Here is a 22,726-nt window from a genome sequence, read left to right on the forward strand (position 1 = left end):
GGTTGACCTTTTTGGGGGGCAACAGGACGATAGTAGTTCTGAGCATTTCCCCCAATATGTCAGCTTCATTGGGTTGAGAAGTGCCCAGAAAAGTTAGGAAAGCACACCCTGGTGTGCACGGGTGGGTCGCGGACATGGGGCCTCCGACACTGTATCTGATCTCTTGCCCTGTCCTCCCTGGCACTGCTCTGCTTCCCAGCAGCTTTGCTTGTCACATTCTTCTGTCATGAACTTTCTACCTTGCAGCCCGATGACCATGTACTAAATGTCCTAAAACTTTGAACTAAAGTAAACCTATCCTCCTTATGTTGTGTGTCAGCTATTGTGTATTATCGGGGGGGGGAACTAATACACTAGTTAGTAACTATCTCACTGGCTTCAACTGACAGGGAAAGGTGAGCATAGTGTGGAAGGCATAGTAGGAACTCAGTAAAAGGGCAGTGTAGGCCTGAATCATGAACTCCTGAGTCCTTAGAGAAAATTGTGCCCAAGTCTCAGATAAATGAGCTGCTACTTATCATTTGGAAAATATAACTAAGAAAAAGGTACTGCCATGTCAGGCAAGTTCTACTAAGCAGGGAAGAGGAGGTCTTCCTGTCCAGGACCTCATGAGAGAATTTCAAAGCGGGTAGGAAAAGTATAACCTTAGTGCAAACAGCTTGGGTGTTGGTCATAGAGGTTCTTCTGTGGCTGCTAACTGGGATTGACTGTCAGGATGAGGGAGGGTGACCAGAGGGCAGGCTCACAACCCTGGAGGCCTCCTATGAGTCAGACGTGGCTCCTAAGCTTCTGCTGGAAAGTGTGGCATCCAGGAGGGAGTAAATGGAAGGGGAGGATCTTAGTCCATCCATTCAGGGCACTATAACAAAACACTAGACTGGGTGGCTGATCAATAGCAGTTGTAGAAGCTGTTCAAGGCCAAAGCACAGCCTGACTTGGTGTCTGGTGAAATTCTTTTTGGCTCATTTGTAGATGGCATCTTCTGTGTCCTCACACCATAAGTGCACTAATTCCATTCATGGGAGAGAAGCCTTCCAGGAGGCAAGCTCCTCTCCTGTCACCTCCCAAAGACACCACATCCTAACGTCATTCCTTAGGGGTGAGGACTTCAGCACATAAACTTGGAGGAGATAAACATTCAAAGGTAGCGAGAAGCTTCTTCACTTCAGCACTAGATGATGAATGATGCAGGCTGCTGCAGAGCCCTGGGGAGCCGGCAGAGGACAAGGGGAGACAGGATCCTCTGTCGTCTCCATGCTTTTCTGTGCTGCAACCAAGCTAACTCCTTCCTGGCCATGCTCACATCTTTGAATCTTACTCTTTGCTGTTCTCTCAGTCAGGATGGACACCACAGTCCTTATCTTGTCTCTCACTGTTTTACAAGTGCTCCTCCCTTGAACACCCCTCCGTCCAAGCCTCTTTCCTCCACCCGCATCCTTATCTGCACTGTTTCCTCTCATTCTCCCTCTAGGGGACTAGGTCCCCACCCCAGACCTCAATTGCCCCTGTCTACGGATGAGCCCTGAGTCTCTACTGCCAGCTCAGCATTCTTTCCTAAATATTTGGGTGACCTCTGTGACTGCCTGGATTATTTACACTGACCTTCTAAGTCGGGTATAGTTCCAGGCTTGCTCTCCTCTGATCCATGCTCTGCTTGCTGCCCAGATTTCTCTTCTAAATTACCCATTAGATCATGTCCCTAGGCAGCTTCAGTAACTCACCAATATTTGTACGATAACTGCCTAGTAAGGTTTTGAAGGGACCTGGATGCTGGGGGCATGCTTCTTGCCGGCCTCATTTCTCGCTGCTCTCCCACTCATATCTCACTCCCTGGCCTCACTGAACTCGCTCCTGCTTCTCAAAGGCGCTGTGTACTTCTACCTATCAGTGTCTTTAGATAGATATTTTTCTGGAAAACTCTTCCTCTCCTTCTGTGGATCATCTCTTGTCTTTTTAGATGTGAATACTACCTCAGCACTTCCTCTGTGAACCGGCAGCTGATGCCCCGTCAGTCTTCAAAGACGTGTGTGACCTGTACTGTTGCCCTGTGCTGAGAAGGCCTCTGTGTTTGGTTTCATGTTCTGTTCTGATTTAAAACCATCTTAATCATTTCTGAACAAGGGTTTCTCTGCATTTTTATGATGTTCCAGGGCCCATAAATTGCATATCTGGTCCTGTCAACATTCCCATGGCAACACACACACACACACACACACACACACACACACACACACACACAGTGCACTTCTGGCATTTGTGTTTTGCTTGGCAGTTTTCCATCTGTGTGTGCTCTCTCTGAGGGCAGGGACAGTGTCTGGTTCCTCTGTATTCCTCAATACCCACAACAAGAAGGATACACAGTAGGGGATCAATGAATGTTTTTTTAATTTTTTTAATTAACTTTATTGCTATACTTTTGATATGCATAATGATCCCATTCATCATGGGGAATTTGTACCTGTACATAATATATCTTAAGTTATGTACCTTCTCTTGTTGCATAGGTCCTGCTTTACCTTGGTCTTAACCATCCAGCAGAAAAGTATAAAAACAAAATATAAGAAGTAAAGCCATGCTGTTGTGTTGAGCTATAGGGGACTCAGGTCAACAATTTCTGACATTGCCAGTCAAGCGGAAGACCCAATACTATTATGGGCTACTAGACTCTTTTAGAATATTTTGCTGAGTTTATACCCCTATAATATTCAAATAATGGAACTTAACAAAAAAAGGGTATACAGATGAATGTCCATTTTGTATCTGTGTATTCAGAATGGTTAGGATAGATATATAGTTACATTCTCTTAATTGAGCGATCTGTTCTAGTGGTGTTTGTAAATAGGATATCATGTCCACATCTTGTACAGCAACTAACCACTAGGACGAATGTATGCAATGTGTTAATTATTGAAACTGTCCTGCCAATTTGATTTGAAACTGTCTCATTGCTATTTATCAATAAAATTATGAAAAAAAGTTATGTACCTTGATTCTTCTATTTTTTCCATTCTTTTTCCTCTCCTCAACCCTTTCCCTCTCCTTATTTACAAAGGCTTTGTTTCCCTTTTTCCTTCTGTTTTTTTCCCTTTTCCCTTCTTTCTCCTTCCCTCCCTCCTCCCTTGTTCCTCTTCCTATTTGGACATTTTCTCCCTTGCTTCCCAATATCTATCATCCATCTTGGTCCTTATTTGCTCTTTTAGTTTTGCATAGAAGAGAAACAATGCAATATATAAGCATGCGTCCAATTTATTTTACTTAAAATATGATCTCAAGTGCATCCATTTATTAAAATGTCTCAAGGATGCCTCATTTTATGACAGAGTATTACTCTATTGTATGTAAAAACCACATTTTCTTTACCCAGTCCTCTGATGATGGGCACTGGGGAGGTTTCCAAGATTTAGCCACTACAAATTGTGCTGCTATAAACAGAGACATACATACATTGCTATGGCATGATGCATTTAACTGTTTTGGGAGGTTATCAAGAAGGGGAATAGGTGGGTCAAAAGGGACCTCTAGTCCGAGTTTCTGAGGAATCTCCATACTGATTTCCATATTGGTTGTACCAATTTACACTCTCACCAGAGTGGAGAGGGTTCCTTTCTCCCCACAGCATTACCACCATTTGTTATGGGTTGATTTCTTGATAATAATAATTTCTTGATAATAGCTATTTTTTTCTGGAGGGCAATGGACTCTCAGTGTTGTTTTAATTTGCATATCTTGAATGGCCAGTGATGGTGAACATCTTTTGGTATATTTGTTTGTTGTTCATACATCTTCCTTTGAGAAGTGTCTATTCATTTCAGATGCCCATTTGTTGGACTGGGTCTGTAGATTTGGAGGGTATGATTTTTTTTTTTAATTTATGTTCTTGGTATATGGTCTCACTAAGCAGCTTGGACTTGTAGTGATCTTCCTGTTTGCAACCTCTCCAGCACTGGGATTATAGGTGTGTGCCACCATTCCCAGTCTCTGTCACAGGATTAGCATGCCTGGGGGTTGGGCCAGCATGCGGTTGGTGCTACTTGCCTAAGCAGGTGCTGAGTCCACTGAACTATTTCACCAGCCCTGATTTTTTTTTTTTTTGGAGTTCTTTCTATATATTCCAGATATTAGCCCTTTGTCTGATAAATAGCTGGTAAAACTCTTTTCCCTTTCTATGGGTTGTCTCTTCACTCTGTTGGTGGTTTTATTTTTGCTGTGCAAAAACTTTTTTTTTCAGTACTGGGATTGAACTCAGGATTTTGTGCTTGTCAGGCAGATGCTTAAACCTCTGAGCTATATCTCCTGCCCATGTGCAAAAGCTTTTTAATGATGAAATCCCAGTTGTTGATTCTTTGTGATATTTCTTGTTCGATTGGGGTTTTGTTTATGAAATCTTTGCTTGTAACTATGACTTCAGGAGTTTTACCTATTTTGTTCAGCAGATTAAGTGCTTCTGTTTTATTATTTAGAATTTTATTTATTTATATTTTTGTTTAGTGCATATTGAAAGATATGAGTCCAGGTTTAATATTTGGCATGTGGAAAGCCAGTTTTCCCAGGACCATTTATTAAAGAGACTATCTTCCTGTGAAATGGATAGTGTCTTTGTCAAAGATAAGGTGGCTGAGTGTGTTTGGAGTTGTTTTGGAATATTCTAAGCTATTTCACTGATCCTTGGGCCTATTTTTCTTTTTTCTTTTTGCTGGTACCATGCTGTTTTTACTATGGTAGATTTGTAGTATAATTTCAAGTTGTGGTTTGTGATTCCTCCTGCCTTGTCTTTGTTGCCCAGAATTTCTTCTGCTATGCTAGATCTCTTTCTTAGAATTGTTTTCTCTAATTCTATGAGGTATACTATTGGTATTTTGATCAGGATTTCATTAAATTTGTGCAACAATCTATCATCTTGTTCCTGATGCTACAGTGAAAGCTTTCAGTTTGTGGCCATTTAGCATAATGTTAGCTGTTGGTTTAATCAAAGTGGCATCAGATTGAGATAAAGGCCCTCTTTTCTGATTTTCTGCCTTAGTTAAATATCTCTGGGTAGCTCTGAAAGAGGCTCCTCTTTTATTCAGCCATGCTGTCTCCAAATGCTTACTTTAGACTGAATCATCTCTGTGCATCCTTCATCCTCAATGAGAAATTTCTTTTTCTCAAGAAAACCATAATTAAGAGAGTTTTAGCCCAGCCACTGGACATTGGGAGCTCTAGCTTCCTGCGTTGCTTTTGCTAAACTTGGCTTTGGGATCTAAGATAACTCTGTTCACCTCTTGGGGCCTTGGTTTTCCTCTCTGTAAACTGACAGGCATGACTGACGAGGCCAGTGTGTGACCGTCACCGGGCTGTTACAGTTCTAGCCACTATGCTTCCATCTCCTTCCTTGAAGTCTCTCCTGCAAATCAACTTAAGCATCCTCAGAATGTGTCCTAACTTTCCTTATCTTCTTTCTCACACCATTTACTTTGTATTTCATCAGAAAAGGCAAGGCCATACTCTTCACTCAGCAAAAGCAGTATTTGTTGACATTTGGAGAAAAAAATTGAAGAGAAAAGTCAAAGATCCTTCAACATCTTGGTGTTTGAATATTTAAAGACTGTGGATGTTGGAAATGTTGACAGGTTCCTTGTCAGCCTTCATTCTGATCCCCAGGCCCATTATTTACTCTCTAAAAAGGAAAGTAGCTCACTTCAAGGGGCCTTCTACAGAACAAATTTGCTCTTCAACTTTCCTGCCTCTCTTTGGCTCTGCTGTGGTGGTTCACAGAGGCTCTGCACCAGGGGCCCAGGGGCTGGGCCTTAGTTGGTAGGAAGAAGGATCTGGACAAGGAATGAAGAAGCAGAGCAAGGCAATGGGGCACTTCTGCTGCCCCCATCACTTCCTCTGGCTTTCTGTATTGGGGTTCTACATAAAACTTCACTGTTGAAAAAAAAGAGTTGCAATGCTAAGCAGGCAAGAACACACCTGTCTACTCATCTAGAATCCAAAGTCAGTCTGGATATGGGACTCCAGCTGGTTGTATTAACTTAATGACAGGGTTTTCAACAAAAAAAGAAAAGAAATTATTAATTCTTCTTGTCCTTATTTTCAGCCCAATTATTATCAAGGAGAGTTCCTGGACTGGGCTTCCTTACCACTTCTTCCTGGCCACAGGCTTGGTCTTGGCTGGGGATCAAATGCCTTGGCAGAGAGCTCTGACTGCATTGTCACAGATGGTAAGTGGCCGTGGAACCCATTTCTTTGCCCGAGGCCTGGGAACTCTTAGGGGAAGAGTGTGGAATCTCTGCTGGCTCTCAGTTCCTCTGCTCTCCCAGCCTCAGGCCCCAAGATGTTTTAAATGTTTCCCCTGAGGTTCTTCAGTGAGCAGTTGGGAATGTGACACTGGGGTGGGCTGTGGCTCAGAACAGAGAGTGTGAAGTATGGCGGGTGGCAGCCCTGGGTCTGAGTCCTGGGTATGTGGCTTAGCTAAACCCTAATCTGGTATAAGTTCTGGGCTCTGTGCTAAGTCTTTTAGAGCACAAAAATAGAACATGCACTCTTACTAGGAAAAAAATGACCTTGTTTGGGTACATAGGAAGACTACTCTCTCACGTTTCTCCTTCCCTCCAAACAAGCCAAGGAGAAACTTTCAGGTTAGGAAGGGACAACCATGGTAGAGTAATTATAGTAACAGAAGTATGTGTCTCTGATGTGGCCTTGGTGATGGGTTTTGGATCAGCTTAGGTATCTGGGGAAACATTAGACTGCAAATTGGAATGGTGAAACGTAGAGTCCTTCCTTCCCCATGTGTACTCTGAGACCCCAAACACATACCCAGCAGCACAAGTTAGGGGAAGAGTGGATCTATCTTCATCAAAGGTAGTAACTTTCCTGAGCCAAGTTACATGCTCCCAGGAGGATATCGGGATGTGGACAGGCTTTAAAACCATAGTGGGAATGTGAGAATGAGTGACAACTTCAGGCCAGACTGAAAGAGACAGAGACTAAAGGACAAGGAAGAAAAAGCCCCTGGAGACTCACAGGGAATGCCTATACACAAAATGCTGGTGATATGGGGATTTCAGAGAATCTTGAGGAGACTGGGAATGCCTTAGAGAATAAACCAGATTTGAGCCAAGGAAAGACCAGCAGATTTTAGACAGAGGAGACTGGTGAGGACATTTCCTGCGAGACTACTGCAGTTGACATGGCCCATTTCATTGTCCTAGACTCCTTATATTTCTTGTCTTGCTTTCATTACCCTTTCCTAAACAGAGCCACTGAGTCCACAGATCTTACATGGACCAGAGGGGACCACTGACCCACTTACCAACAGAACCAGGACATTTCCTTAAAACTGGGACTGGCCTTTTCTGGGGTTTGGAAGAAACAAACAGACCTTCCTCAGCCTTGAGAGTGGAAGCAGCGGAAGGCATATTTTACATTTCCAATTATGATACAATCTGGTCGGTGTGGAAGTGGGAGCCTGTTGACTTTAACAGCCCAGCTGTTCTTGTCTTCCGGACAGCAGTCAAAATATCTTCAGAGCAGAGGGGCGAACAGTCTGAAGTTCTAATGGGAGTCCTCCAGGATACTATAGAAGAGCAGTGTGTTATGGTAATATGGCTCCAGGGACCTCTGTATTCCTTCCCCACACAGTGCAGATGGGATCCACTGAGCCTGGGAGCGATGTCCTAAATGTCACTATTCTGGGGCAGAAGTAAGTCTTGTATTTCTTAAGATGGTCTTAAGACCTTAATTATAGGAGTGTCATTCATCTGGCTTCCCTCCCCTTACTTTTCTTTCCCTTCTCCTTGCCCTCCTTATGAGGAGGTTGAAGGAAACAACCTCTTCTTTTCTTTTTTCTTTTTGAGATAGGGTTTTGCTATGCAGTTCAGGCTGGCCTTGCACTCACTAGGCAGACCAGGCTAGTCTGAAACTTGCAACAATCCTCCTGCCCCAGCCTCCTGAGTGCTGGGATGACAGGTGGGCACCACAACACCCAACCTTCATTTCTTTTTGATCTTTTAAAAATTTGTTCAACCTTCTCTCCCCACCTCTCAGTCTCCTTTCCTCTGTCCCTTGATTCCCTATACAGGGCTTTTTCTCTCTGCTAGGATGAGGCAAAGCATCTTCAATCAGGCAGGATTTTAAGATGTATTCCCTGCACCTATTTTTGACTTTTGGATTTCTGATTTCTAATAATGTACTAATACTTCACCTCTTTTTCCTACCCACTTTTGAATTCCTTTTACTAGTTTCTATCCTTGTGAAAATAGTCTTACAGAATTAATTGCAAAGCGATGAAAGTTATAAATGTAGTAGAAAATACAATCAATCCCTCTTATAACACTAAAGCATGGCTAAAAATGGCTTACTCATTTATGGGCTGGTCCTTTCTCTAATTAACAATGGGACTGGTAGCAAGGCACTGGCGTCCTGGTCAAAGGCATCACTAATATTCATGTTTGAAGTTTATCACAACACAGCCAATATAATTCTTTACATAAATAGACCAGAATTTTGTGAAATGAAAGCTGTCCTCTTCGAAGTTGTCAATTTTGAATATGTAATTGTACATTTAAAAATTGTTAATGCAAAGTTTTTTCATCAAAATTTCATGCTTTGTTTTGTTCATAAACAACTGAAATATGCCAGAAAGCCCAATGTATTTGCAAGATGGTCTGTTATCCTTGAAAGTGGCTTAAAAGTCTTTGTCTGCTCAGATGCCCCCATTTTTAGCTTCAGAAAGCCGCTGTACCTCATTCCCTGGATGCCGCCATGAGGTTAAAATCATTGATCAAACTTCAGCATCAGTTTATTCCTCGCACAAGAAAACCACATTCATTTCTCCACTGTCACTTTCATATTGACCTGAAAGGCTTCTCACTGCTTTGCTTAGCTCCTTCTAGTCTCGGCTTTTAGATTTGCCAATCTGTGGATTTCTTTCCTATCTACTGTGAAGGTCTGCATGGGTGGGTCTGCTTAATTTCCAGATAAAATATTAGTAAGCCTCTTGGTTGTAGATTCAAAATCTCATGGTCAATAATATTGGCGATATTTTCAATTCTAACTGTGTAACTCTTTGTATATCTCTTTTATTTGGTTTTAATCTCTAGGTAAGGAAGAAAGGAGTGTTATTTATTAGCCCTCTAAAACTTGATCAACTATGTTAATTTGGATGTATAAATTTCTGTTGCCTTTATATGAGACCAGATTCCTTTCTTTATAGTTATACCTGACATAGTAAAAGCAAAGAGTCACCAGAGAGAAAAATCTTCCTTGGTTTTATTCCTTCACTTAATCAAATTTAAAAATTCTTCCAAAAAACATAGAACAAAGATGTAAAAGGTCTATTTCTTCTTGTAGAACTGGCTATGAAAAACTAGTTGACCTTGCAAAATGGTCGTTTTCTCACAATGGGTTACTTTTAGAGTTGATAGAGCCAAACAACTTTCGATGTAGTTCTTATTCCCCCTCTGGAGTTCAATGCCCCAAGGGGCAGAACTGTGTTGCTCAACAGGAATACTTGTCTATTTGCTGCAGGATGAGTTTCAGTTTTCATTTGTTTCCTTGTTGAGGCTCAGGTGTGGAGAACCTGAAGTGAGGTATTATGTAGAAAGGTCAAAGTATCTTCCTCCCTGTAGGCCAGTAGCACAGCTGAACTCTGGGTGGAGCATTTTGCGTTCCTTCCAAACCTAGGAGGAGAGAAGACCTGGATGACCCGTCACTTGGGGCTGAGGAGGACAGGGTCTCCACAAATCCACAGTACGGAAAGTCTCTTGCCTCTTTCAGAGTGAGTCCCACATACTTTCATCATATCCATACTGGTGTCTGTAGAACAGCTACTTTGTTCAGGAAATAAAGATAAATTAGATATGAAGGTACAGGGAAACATAAGGTGGTTAAATCTGAGCATTTCTAGAATCCTTTTGACTACAGTCTATCCTACTGGATATCAGCACCTTGCTTGGTTCCAACAAAAAAATTCCATCATGGTTTTGGAAATTACCTTGGAGTTCCCAGAACACTAGAGAACACCTTTGCTGTCAGTGTGTGTGTGTGTGTGTGTGTGTGTGTGTGTGTGTGTGTGTGTGTTGGTGTGGTTGGTAGGGAGGGTGTGTTAGTGGTCTCCCAGCAAGGAGGACTGATTTGAAATGATTTTCAATATGATCTGAACCCCTCTTAACCTGGGCCTGGTGTTTATCCAGGCCTTTTCTTTGACTTGGTGGGTTTGGCAATCTTTTCTTACCTAATCTGATCTAATTTTCTTTTGGCCTCTAAAATCTCTGTACTTTTGATTTCCTTGCCTCTTTGATTCCTCTGGTCTTTGGAGTTGGTGGTGAATTTTTTCCTGGACTTGTTTTTGTCCTTCTAGAGCTCACCTCCAGTAGAATGTGTCTTCTATGTAACCCTATCCTAGACCAGGTTCTTGGCTGCAGACTTAGCTTGGGGATAGTTGTGCCAATGGTAGCATTCAGATGTTTTGATGTACAATGTAATAGAATCTGGGAGCTGACTTGAGAGTTTTTCCTGAATTATTAGCCATCCCTTCTTTAAAAAAAATAATTAATTAGTTACAGAATCTCACTATGTAGCTCAGACTCATAGTGATCCTCCTGTCTCAGCCTCCCCAGCACTGGGATTACAGGAATGCACCACCATTCCTGGTTTCAGTGGCTGGCTTGGCACCAGGGCAGCATGGCACGTAGTACCAGTGTTCAAACCTGGGTCCTTGTGCTTGCCAGGCAGGTGCTTAGACTGCTGAGTTATCTCCCTAGTCCAGTCATCCCTTCTTAGTGGCAGGACTGGAACTAAGGGTCCACACCCTGTAACCGTATTTTCAGTGGGTTTAGTGCTAATGGTTTTGAGATGCTCAGGGTGTCCTCAGCAGTTTTTCAGTTTTGATGAAGTTCACATAAAATTATCAAAACAAAGTTAGTTTTACTTTTACTTTGAGAATGGAGCAAGCAGCTGTAAAACAGGATGAGCAGAAAAAGAAGTGGGATTGTCAAACAAATTGGAGACAGGTTCTGCAAGATCTCTTTCTGTCCTACTGTCCTTGTGTATATGTGTGCAAAATTAGGCCAAAAGAGGCTTAAACAGGGAAAAGGATTTCAAAAGTAGAGAAGACTTGCCTGTTGGTGTTTAATATTCTCCCCCCTCAAATACTAAAAACAGACCCACTGGTCTGGAGGTTTAATTCCTGTTTCTAGGACACAGAAAAAAAGAATCCAGAATTCTATAGTTATAAGGAAATCAGAAAGTATTGGACTCAAAATGATCACTTTATACATGAGGTGGCTAAGTACAAAATTGGTGAGCTGAGCTGGCCAAGGCTATGTGGTCAGTGGTAGCAGCTGTGGAGCCAGGCAGGTATGGCACCTGCTGGTCACTTGCATGGCCAGCCTCTCTGTCCAGTTAGTCTTCACTGCTGGGGAGGGAAAGCAGGCCAGAGGAGGGGGAGAGATGAGGCCTCTGGGTTTCTGCTCTCAGGCTGATGCTGATGAGGGTACCGCGGAGGGGCCAGGAGATGGGAATGCTAGGAAATCATGCAGTGTGGTGTTGGGCTTTTAGATGTCAAACTTAGGTCAGCGTGTTGAGAAAAATGCAGAATTCATATCAAGGTGCTCATTAGATTCCTCTAAATTTTACAATATAAGGTGTGTAAGTCATGTATTTAGAATGGTATCCAAAAAACCTCCAAGAAGCAGTTATGAAATATTTTGTTTTACTGGCAATGAGACAAAAAATAATTGGGCATTAAATCAAGGGAATGGGGAAAAAGGAGCAGCAAATCAAAGGAAATGGTAGAAAATTAGGTCTTAGTGGAGAGAAATGTGTACATATGAACTGCCTGATGTTTCAGGGAAAGAAATATGGTCCTGTAAATCTCCTCTTTAACTCTTTAAACTCAAATCATGTCTGTCCGACTTCTGGTATCTGGGGAGATGACCACCCTTGGGGAGAGGGGCTCTCTGGTTTCTTCCCATCCCATATTGTCAGAAATGGGGTGTGGTGATTGGCCATGGTTCTTGTTTTAACACTGGCTCGAGATCCATGCGGGGTCGATATTCTTAGGACTGGCACAGTGCTCTGCTTTTTCCTCTCTCTGAATGGTCAAAGGGTGACTTCAGCTTGACGGCAGTTTAACCCAAGGTCAGGGAGGACATAGAACCCTCTTCTGGAGGGCATTAGGGCCCTACTGCCATGCCACCTGGCTTCATTAAATCACATTGAAAGCATACCTTATTATCTGTCTACCAGATACATAATTCCTATAAATTATAAATGAAAAAATAAATAATAAACACCTTTTTAATTGCCTATCCCCTTTTTCTCTTGTCAATTAAAGTGAACTTGCAAAGCTGCTTAACACAAAACAGCTACACAGACATCAACTCTTGTTAGATGTGGTACAAGCCGTTACACTGATTTTCCCATAGCTGCGAGGATTAATCACAGATAATCATCACAAAAGGATCACACTCATATAAATAATATAAAAATAGCAAAATGCCCGAAGTAGAACCGCTGAGAAAGAAGAAAACCACTTAAAAATGAATAGCTCTGAGTTACCACTGAGGGAGCAAAGGGGGAGGGAAAGCAGGATAGACTTCTGCTTTTGAAGGAGCCCAGATCCTCTCTCTCTCTGTTTAGCAGTTTGGGATCAGAGAATTATCCAAGTGACTGGTGCCAGATGTAGATGGTCTTTTAATCCCTTGTTCTGTGTGATGTTGTTGAAAACCGCCTCTAACTCAGACCACCTAGGTGTGAATTAGGTCGCGAAGTCTTAGCAGATACGGGTGTGCACACCTTTCAAGATTGGCACCTGGAGAAACAATGGCTCTGAGTTTCAAGTGAGAGTGCAGGGTAGACTCAAACAACTTTTTTGGTGAAGGCAGGAGCCTTGTTGACTGAAGGAACATGACTATTTGTCCAGAAATCTTCCTAATGAAAATGAAAATCAGGTCTTTCAAATGACTTAGGCTGGATCTGGGTTTGTGGGAGGGATAAAATAACATCTCTTGCTTCCTCTTGTCCTGGGTGTTGCTATGTCTTGTGTCACACTTGGGTCATATGGTAACACTTAGAGCAAACCACAAACAAATATCATTATTGAAATGGCTGGGTGATCCTGCCTGTGAGTGGGAATCTGGGTAGGATGCGGCAGCTAAAAATCCTTGTGGTCATCTGTGATGTGACAGTTGGGACCAGAGGGATAAGCATGGTGGACCTTCTGGGAGAGAGAGCAGGTGGGACAGCCTGGTTTGTTGCTTATAGTGGTGCTCCAGTCAGGTGACCAAAGTCTGAACAATCTTTAGTGCCAAGAAGCAGCATGACGCCTGAAAGGTAGGGGCTGTGTCCTCCCCTGCCAGATATTCCCATGAAACACCAGGGAAAGGCTTTGTTTACCTTTACCTTGTAGCTGAAACCTCCTTCTTGCTGAAAGCTTTGAACAGGGAGTACATAATCTTCTCCGTCCTTGAACTTAACCTGGCCTGGGACGATAGAAACTCTTAATTTGCATAAAGAAGTATTCTTCTGGATACTTTATGAATGGCATGCACAAGGAGCAAGGGTATATGGCACTGGCTGAGGCAAGAAAAGGTATATCCTTTCACTGTAACTTCACAAAAGATTTGCAAAACGGTGGGACCTAGGGCCAAGGGTGCACCATATGTGGAGAATAACGTATAGGCCCATTGTGCTGCTTAGAACCAGGAGAATGGCAGCAAGACGGACAGGCTAAAGCTCGCAGGAGCTGATCTGAATATTGCTCTATCAGTGTCTGAGGCTATCATTTCTATTTCCCCTGTGTGGAGTAAAATAAAATGGAGTTAAGGTGAGATCTCAGCAGGCTAAATATATTGAGGTCTGAAATACTTTTCTCCAGATCATTGATGGGAATTGCGCTTCTACTGAGACTGAATTGACTCAGCATTTGAGTGGAAAGGGCTGTCGAATCAGCATCTTTCACTGACACTTAGAAGTTAAAATTTAAAGAGATAGCTGTTTTGCTCCTGCATCCTGTTCTTGTACTCTTGTAAGAGGGTCTCCTCACCCAGGGGAGAGGAGTTCTATGTACAGTCTGTGCTGGGGTTTCCTTGCTGTGCAGGGGCTGAACCCGAGGTTACCTCCCAGAGAGCCCTGTGATCTCTCTCTGCCCCAGGAAGCCGAGACAGGCCATCTCCAGCTATCCTAAGTCTTGCTTCCCATTTTAACCTTCAGATAGTTCTTCTCTTCCTCTTTCAAATCTTCTTGTTTGTTGCGCTCTGTAGTCGTGTGGCTGTCAGTCCTGAAAACAGTACGCTGAGGTATCTGTGGGCTAATGAACAGCTGCAGGAAGATAATTAATGCTTCCACCTTCCTTGCAGCCTTTACCACCTCACCAAGACACAGCCGGCAACATCTGTGCTTCCCAGCAGCCGAGCTGTAAAACACTCTTCACAAAACAACTGGCAGATGGGCCAGCACCCACATTAAGGGCAAAATTTACAAATCGCTACAAAAGATGAGCTGCAGGATTCCTAAGTCATAGACACTGAGTCCTCCCATCAGAGTGGACCTTGGGAAGTAGGTCCCGGTGTGCTGTGGCTGGGGGTGGGGTGGGTGGGGAGGTAAAGGATAGAAGGACCAGGTGGGGCACCTAGTCTTCTTTCTGGGATAGCTGCTGAACCTGAAAGCATTTGGATCAGCTTGGACCTGCTTTGTCAATCAGCAGAGGGGAGGGCAGGGTAATCTCAGATTTATTAATTTCTCATCCAGGAGCAATACATAAAAGGATAAATGGAACAGCAGAGGGCACCACTCAGAACATTGGTTGTCAGCAGTACCCTTTCTAGTATAGAACAGGGGGCCTGCCCAGTAGCTCAGTTCTTTAAGTGGCTGCTTCAACAAAGCAGTCAGGGTCAGGTTGCTGTGGTTCGATCCCCACAACTCAAGCCAGCCAAACCTGCCCTGAAGGCATTTGGAGCAAAAAAAAAAAAATCCTTCTAGTATAGAACAATTACATAGCAGATTTGTTTTCACATTCCTTAGTGATCTCTTCCCATCAACAAATTTAATATTTACTGAGTATCATCTTTGTGTCAGAAATAGCTTTAGGTGCTTTTGGTAATTTTTCGCAGGAAAGGAATCTTGGTCTGTTTTCTCTTACTATAAAAAAATCCTTGAAACTCGATGATTTATAGTGAATAGAGGTTTATTCTGGCTCTAGAATAAACTGGGAAGCCCAAGAGCATGGAGCCAGCCTCTGCTTGGCTTCTGGTGTGGACTTTATGCTGCATCAGCTCATGGCAGAAAGTAGAGGGGCAAGTGGACACCTGAGGAAGAGATTTGACAGGAGAGAAGGCCTGAATGCATAACAATCTACTCTCATGTTAATTCACCCAGTTCCATAGGAATGAGGATGTAGCCCCTTAGTAAAGGCATTACATCCTATTTTTATATTTATATATTTATTAGAAAACATGATACATAATGAATATGTTCATCATAAGGCGCTGGTAAATATACATATTGTATCTTAATCCTTTTTACTTCCCCTATCTTCTTCCTGTTTCCCTCCATTCATACATTCCCTTTTTATACACAAAAGTAAATCTTTAAAAATCTATCTACTTTATTTTTTTGTGGTACTACGGACTCAAGCCAGGGCTTTGTGCATGCTAGGCAAGCATTCTACTATGGCTCTACATTCTTATCCCCAGCATTAATTGCTGTTAACAACATTTGAAGGCCTCCATTTCTTAACAATATCATGATAGGCAATCAACTTTCAACCAGGAATTTCAGAGGAGAAAAATCATTTTCAAACCATAACAAAAAGTATGATGACAATTACTTTGATACTATGAATTTTCTCTAGTTTATGAATGCTAATTTATGTGTACAAGACTTCGAGCTCACTTCTTGCATTTGCAAGAGCCTAACCTCATTTGAGTCTTTTCCGTGTCCCCCACTATCCAGATATTTCTGGGCACTCCTCGGGGATGTCCCAACAGTTCTCAAGAATGGTTCTTTCATCTCTTCTTCCCAGGCCCAGCCTCCTTAGGGTAAGACACCATCAGGAGGCATTCTCTCCTGCTTTCCTGGCTAGGGAGCAGCCTTCTGATGCTTCCACCTGCACAGTCTCCTGATATTCCTATGCAAATACAGTTTTTCAGGCTTGTGTTTTGACCTGTTTCCTTGACCCTCACAAACATTCTGTGAAAATGTTCCTTCAGTTCTGCTCACCACCCATGCCTGTATTTAGCAAACCACAAAAGGAAATTTTGCATTAGAATCCTATTTTTTTCTTCCTTTATTGCTTTACTGCTGGATCCCCATCTTGCTTTTTTTGTAGGATACCTTCTCCTCGTGCAAGTGACTTTCCATGTAACTAAGTGTCTGCACGGATGGTGGGTGTCACAGGCTCCACACAGGCCTTTTTGGCCTTAGCCAAGATCACCCAGCATCAAGTAATTAAACTAATGTCAATTCTCAAATTGCCTTGCCCAGAGGATGTTTACTGGTGTTATGCAGGAAATAATGTGTCGTTATGCAAATGTGGTCCAAATAAGTTTGTATCAGAGCAGGAAAAGACTTTTTCACCAATCAGGAAAATACTCTTATACCAAAAATCCCTAATACCACTCTTCCCCTGAGGAATATTGAGCTCCCTAGGGCATCTCCTAGTGAGAGAAACTAGAGACTGAGCTCAGGATGAGGACATAGTGCTGTAGTGACACTAGCAACACAAGTGGCATTTTGCTTAGCTGAGAGGGCATCACCTTTCTAGAAATTTGAGAACCAGTTATTAAAACGCACTCTCCTTCTAGCACCGACTCAAAGGGGTAGATTAACAAGGGATCTGCTGAAGACAGGCCTGGCAGGCCTAGGTGGAGTTCATCATTAGTTCTTCAGAGAAGAGGGATAGCTCAGAGGGTCAACAGAGACCATTGTCTCTCTGGAATGTGTCTTCAGTTCTTACTGAATTCTTTTATTACTTTATAAATTACTGAATTAAAAAACTCTCTACATATTGCAAAAACTTAGGTACCAGCCCACTCCCAACACATAGAAATTGACCTCTAAGCCCTAGAGCTGGTAAAAGCGTTACTTGTTAAAGAGGTTTAATCATTTCAGAATGTGCCATGTGATCTCCCCTCACTAACTAGATTTACTTTGTTCCTTTATCTATGGATTCTATTCAACTCGAGCCTGGCAAAAGGGCTCCTCATTGAAACCAAGCTGGAGGAAATGAAAGAGAAGTCCTGGCCTCAAGTCACTCAGTCTAGGGAGGAAATGGAAAAGTACTTCATAGGCACTGATTCTGTCCTACAGGAACATTTCAGAGCCTGAATGCAATATGAGCCCACGAAAAAGGCCCTGCATCCAGATTTGTCAGGGTGGATGTGGAGTGGGACTAGGCAAGGCTTCTGAAGACAAGTGACTCCAGAGATGAGTCCTCAACACACAGTAAGTGTTAATTAGGTGGAAGAGATTCTAAAAGAGAACAGCTCATGCAAAAATATGCAGGCTCGGGAGCATGATGTGTCTTAAGATCTGTCATTAATTGACTAGAGCTAAAAATTGTGATGTGAGTGTGTCAGAGCTGGATTGTGAGACTTGGAGAAGACCAGATCATGGAGGAGTTTTGGATTATGAACATTGTATTAAGGAGACCAGTAGCTTGTCCCCAGAACAATGGGGGAACCATTGATGGATGGTAGGCCTGGGATCAGTATGATCATGTTCCCTTTTTAGAATGCTCATGCCAGCTCCACATTTAATACACCACTCAGTGTTAGAGCTAAGGCATAACTCTCGGTGCTGGAAGTGGAGATGCATATCTGCATTTCCTGGTTTCTCAACACTTTGCCAAATGGCACAGAAGAGAAGCACTGTTTTGTTCATTGGTTTCCACACTATATTCCCACATTGTTTTACAGGATTGGAATCTGGGAGGCTTTGATTGACCCTTTCTTCCCTTGACATGATCAAGGGAAGAAACTTCTAACATGGACAGCTTTGTATGTGCTCATTTTTGATAAGGAGAGCAATTAAAGAATAAAGGGCAGAGCTGTTCTGGTCTTGGTAGAAGACAATATGTTGACATCAACTGGAGTCACCACTTGAAGTGGGAAGATCAGGTGGCTGCTAGTCGGCTTAATGCAGTTTCATTGGCTGGTCAAGTTATGCTGCTCTCAACTTTATGAATTTCAAGAGTTTTTATCTAGCACTGTTATTTGGACAGCAATAATATTATTTTTTCCACACTGTTATTTTTGAAAATTTGATGTGTTTTCCATTTCTTTACCTTCCTGGAAGATGTTTCTCTAAAGTCAGGCAGAAGCAAACTTACACTGGCTGTTGAAATGTGGATGCCTGCTATTCACAATGCAATTACCATGACAAGTATTTCTAATTGCCACTTCTCTTTTTCCAAACTCTCCTTTCCTTCAGACACTGTGAGTTGCTGGTAATCGTGGGTTATTATCACACTGAGATGCTAACCTGAGTCTTGACACTCCTCCTAGAGACTGGTGTCAGAAATAATTACAGCTGAAGAGAGGTGATTCTTTCCTCATTATTAGCAGTTGCTGGTGTTGGTATCTGGCATTGATTAACTATTTGGAACAACATGTCCCCCCACCCCCGCCCAACTTAGTTTCTTATGTTCATTGGAGGACAGCACATTGTGTGCTTCATTTCTTTGCGTCCTCTTGCCCTTATGTCTTACCATGTGTTTTGCAAAAGTTCCTTCCATGCTCCAGTGATTCATTTACTTCTATCATTATTTTTTCCTATCCTTTGTTTTTCATACCATGTGTGGGTTCTGAGGATGAAGTGGAGAGAATTCATTTCTTGGATGAACTGGATGTTGTGTGTATTTAGATACAGCATAGAGACTGGACCAATTATGACCAAATAATTCTACTCTTTACTAGCAGTAGAAGAGGAAAAAAAAGAGAAAAGGCTGGTGTGGTAGATTAACTAATGGTCAACTTGTAAACACCCAGCTAAGTTGAATCAGTGTGGTGCTGATGTGAATTGGGTGTTGTTTTCAACAGCATAAAAGAACTGGAGAAGATGGCATGCTGTTGATTTCCTAGAGAAGCTTGTCACAGTGGTTTTCCTTATATGAACTCAGCTCTTCTCCCTGTCGCTGAGGATGGCTGTGATTCTCTATGGCGGAGCGCTTGTCCTTACCTTGAGCATCACTTCCTAGCTCTAGTGCAGACCTTCAGTCTCCTAGCACAGATCCTTGATCCCACTGGGACAGACTTTCTAGTTTCACCTGTCTTGGTTACATTTTATTCATTTTAGGGACAAAATATCCCACACTCCAAAATTAAGGAAGGAAAGGTTTATTTAGCTCATAGTGGAGGTTTCAGTCCATACTTGGTTGGCTCCAAGGCAGAGTAGCACAGAGAGCAGCCATTCTTGGTAGCAGAATACATTAAAGAGGAAAGGGAGGGGCAGCAGCTGTGGCTTCTAGCAAACCTGTCTTCCCTGGTTACATTATAAGCAGGCTACCTTGAGGTGGGAGTGGAGAACTCACACAATGACCATGTCTTCCTCCTGCACAGGTTGAGGATGTTTACAAAGTAAGAACCCTGGCTCCTGGCTGAGTCACTTAATTAAACTTTTAAACTTATCAAGTTGACACAATGTATCAACCAGTAGGCCACCACTAACCTTTGGGCCTTCTCAAAACAGATCTTTGATATAGATTTATGTGAGAGCCTGTAATCCCAGCTCTTGGAAGGCTATAAACAGGTGGATCACTACGAGTGTGATCTAGTAGTGAGACCCTGAACACCTTGTAGACCCTTCCCTAGGGGCTGGGGAGATGGCTCAGTAGAATAAGCGCTTCCCTGGCAAGTGCAAGGGCCTGAGTTCAATCTCTGGTTTGGAAAAAAAAAAAAAAAAAAGAAAAAAGAAATTGTCATCAGCTGTAGGCCTCCAGATGGACTGATATAGGACATTGCTGTGGGATCTAGGCCCTTGGCTGGATTCTTTTGGTCTCTAGTGTGTGGATAGGTCTCCTGGACTCTTTTGCATTTGATTCTCTGGGTGGATTATTATAAAATAATCCTGTAAATTATGTGTTCTGTATTAAATATTTTCTCTTATAAACTCTGACTACCATAGGAGGTTTGGACAGGAAGAAGAGAAGGGTAGAGATTACTGCTTATGGAAATGGCTGCTTCTAAGTAGTATACTTTCTCCTCTTTGGGACAATCCTCTAACCCTGCCATGGAGCTGAGCCCTGGCTTGCTCTGGGTTTGGCGTGGGGAGTGAGGTTTCTAGTCATTGCTCTGAGAGTTCTGCCTGCTCTAGAGGGTGGGTATGAAGCTACATATTCTGCTTAGCATTTCATAAGTAAATGTCAGCCCAAAAGCTAGAAAAGGCTTTCTTGCATCTGATCGCATAAAGTCCAAGGACTTCAGGAAGTCACCATAAATATAGAGAAGCTCTTTCTCAGAATTCCAAGTCTAATTCAATTATTTATTTTTAAAATTAGTATTAGCACACCTATAATATTTAAATGATGGAACTAAACAATAAAAGGGGATATAGATGAATGACCATTTTGTATCTGTGTATTCAAAATGGTTAGGATAGATATATAGCTACATTCTCTTAATTCAACGAATAGAGGCATTTGTTCTAATAGTGTTTGTAAATAGGATATCATGTCTGCATCTTGTACAACAAATAACCATTAGGAAGGCAGTATGCAATGTGTTAATTATTGGAACTGTTCTACCAATTTGATTTGAAACTGTCTTATTGCTATTTATTTCTCAATAAAATTATGGAAAAAAATAAAATTAGTGTAGCAGGAAAATGCCAGTAAATTAGAGACTTTCTTTCCTCATTTGTTTATTCTTTGTAAGATTCAGTGGGAAGCTAGACTCTGAGCACCAAGTATACTTACAGTATTCCTGTGCTATGTGTGTTTCTGTGATTCATTCAGTTCGCTGTATTTCACATAAGTAAACAAACACATCTCTCCAGCTCTGACTCCTGACTCTTCAAAAAGACATTTGCCCTAGAATCCCATCAGTAATCCATGTCACAGGCCTGGATGGCCCCTGAAAGTCTAGAATTTCTGTGGAGCAGCCTCATGTGACACAGTTTATTTGCTCATTTATTCATCCCTTCAATAAACATATATTAAAATACTTCATCACACTGGGTGATAGTCTAGGCATTATGGTATTTATTGATAATCTGTTATGCTCCAGGAGCTTGCATATATATTATCAGAGTGGCTGTGTTATGCAGAGTTATTAAGAGAGGCTTTGAATTTAAGCACAACTGGAGCCTCAGTTCCATGTTAGTCCATGTGTGAATTTAGACAGGGATTCCAACTTCTCCAAGCCTCAGCACACTTCTCTGTAAACCGGGGATCAAACTGACTTCTGGTAGGATGGCTGATAGAAATAAATTGTAATGCGTATGAAGGGTTGGTACTGCCCCATCATACATTTATGGTATCTGTTTTCAATTAATCTTTACTGTGCGCCTGCTGGGAAATGTGTGACTGTCTCAACATTCTGAAGAGAATCCAGATTTACAGAGTTTGGAGAATTTTGTCCTGGATTTTAAAACTGTAAGTTGCTGAGTGTTTTAGTGTGGCAGGAGCTGAGGGGCAGAGATGTTGTAAAATCAGGACCCCAACCCATGTTCCTGGTTCCCAGACCAGATCTTCTAACCCCTCACTTATCTCACAATCTGCATGACCATCTAGAGGGAAGCTCTTTATCACACACATACACACACACACACACACACACACACACACACATACAAAATAATAGTAATAAAAATGATGCAGATTTTTCAAAACAAGATGATAGGAAATTAGCAATGGTTGTTATACTGCATATTGTTAGCTTCAAAGTAATTCTTCAGATTCTCAAATATAGGCATGCAAAATCGATTGAACAATTAAGCATTAACCACTCCTTTAAATAAACCAAGAGAAATTAGTAGCAGAATTATCTTAGCTATCGTGTGTGTGTGTGTGTGTGTGTGTGTGTGTGTGTATTCCTTCTAGAAGGAAGCTCTTTAACTGTCTGTAAATGCATGACCGTCACTTCCTGACATTAGCATCAGCAGGCCCTTATTTGAAAGTTGACTACACAGAGCCTGCTTTCTGTATCCATTTTCTTTTTTTTTTTCCATAATTTGATTGAGAAACAAATAACAATGAGACAGTTTCAAACCAAAGTGGTAGGACAGTTTCAATAATTAACACATTGCATACATTCTTCCTACTGGTTAGTTACTGTACAAGACGCGGACTTGATACCCTATTTACAAACACCATTAGAACAAATCCCTCTATTCATGAAGAGAATGTGACTATATATCTATCCTAACCACTTTGAATACACAGATACAAAATGGACATTCATCTGTATACCCTTTTTTGTTAAGTTCCACCATTTAAATATTATAATTTAAATATCAGCAAAATATTCTAAAAGAGTCCAGTAGCCCATAATAGTATTGGGTCTTTCGCTTCACTGGCAATGTCAGAAATTGTTGACCTGAGCCCCTACAGCTCAATATGACAGCATGGCTTTACTTCTTATACTTTCTTTTTATACTTTTCTGCTGGATGGTTAAGACCAAGGTAAAGCAGGACCTATGCAACAAGAGTTGTAGCTTTTGGGTCTGATAAGGTCAGGGAAATCCCCTCAGGATTCATCCTGAGATCCTGTACCTCAGATTGTAGAACCTTTGTCAGTGTCAG

This window comes from Octodon degus, unplaced genomic scaffold (genome assembly GCF_000260255.1).
Source record: "Octodon degus isolate 3935 unplaced genomic scaffold, OctDeg1.0 scaffold00176, whole genome shotgun sequence".
Classification (NCBI taxonomy): domain Eukaryota; kingdom Metazoa; phylum Chordata; class Mammalia; order Rodentia; family Octodontidae; genus Octodon; species Octodon degus.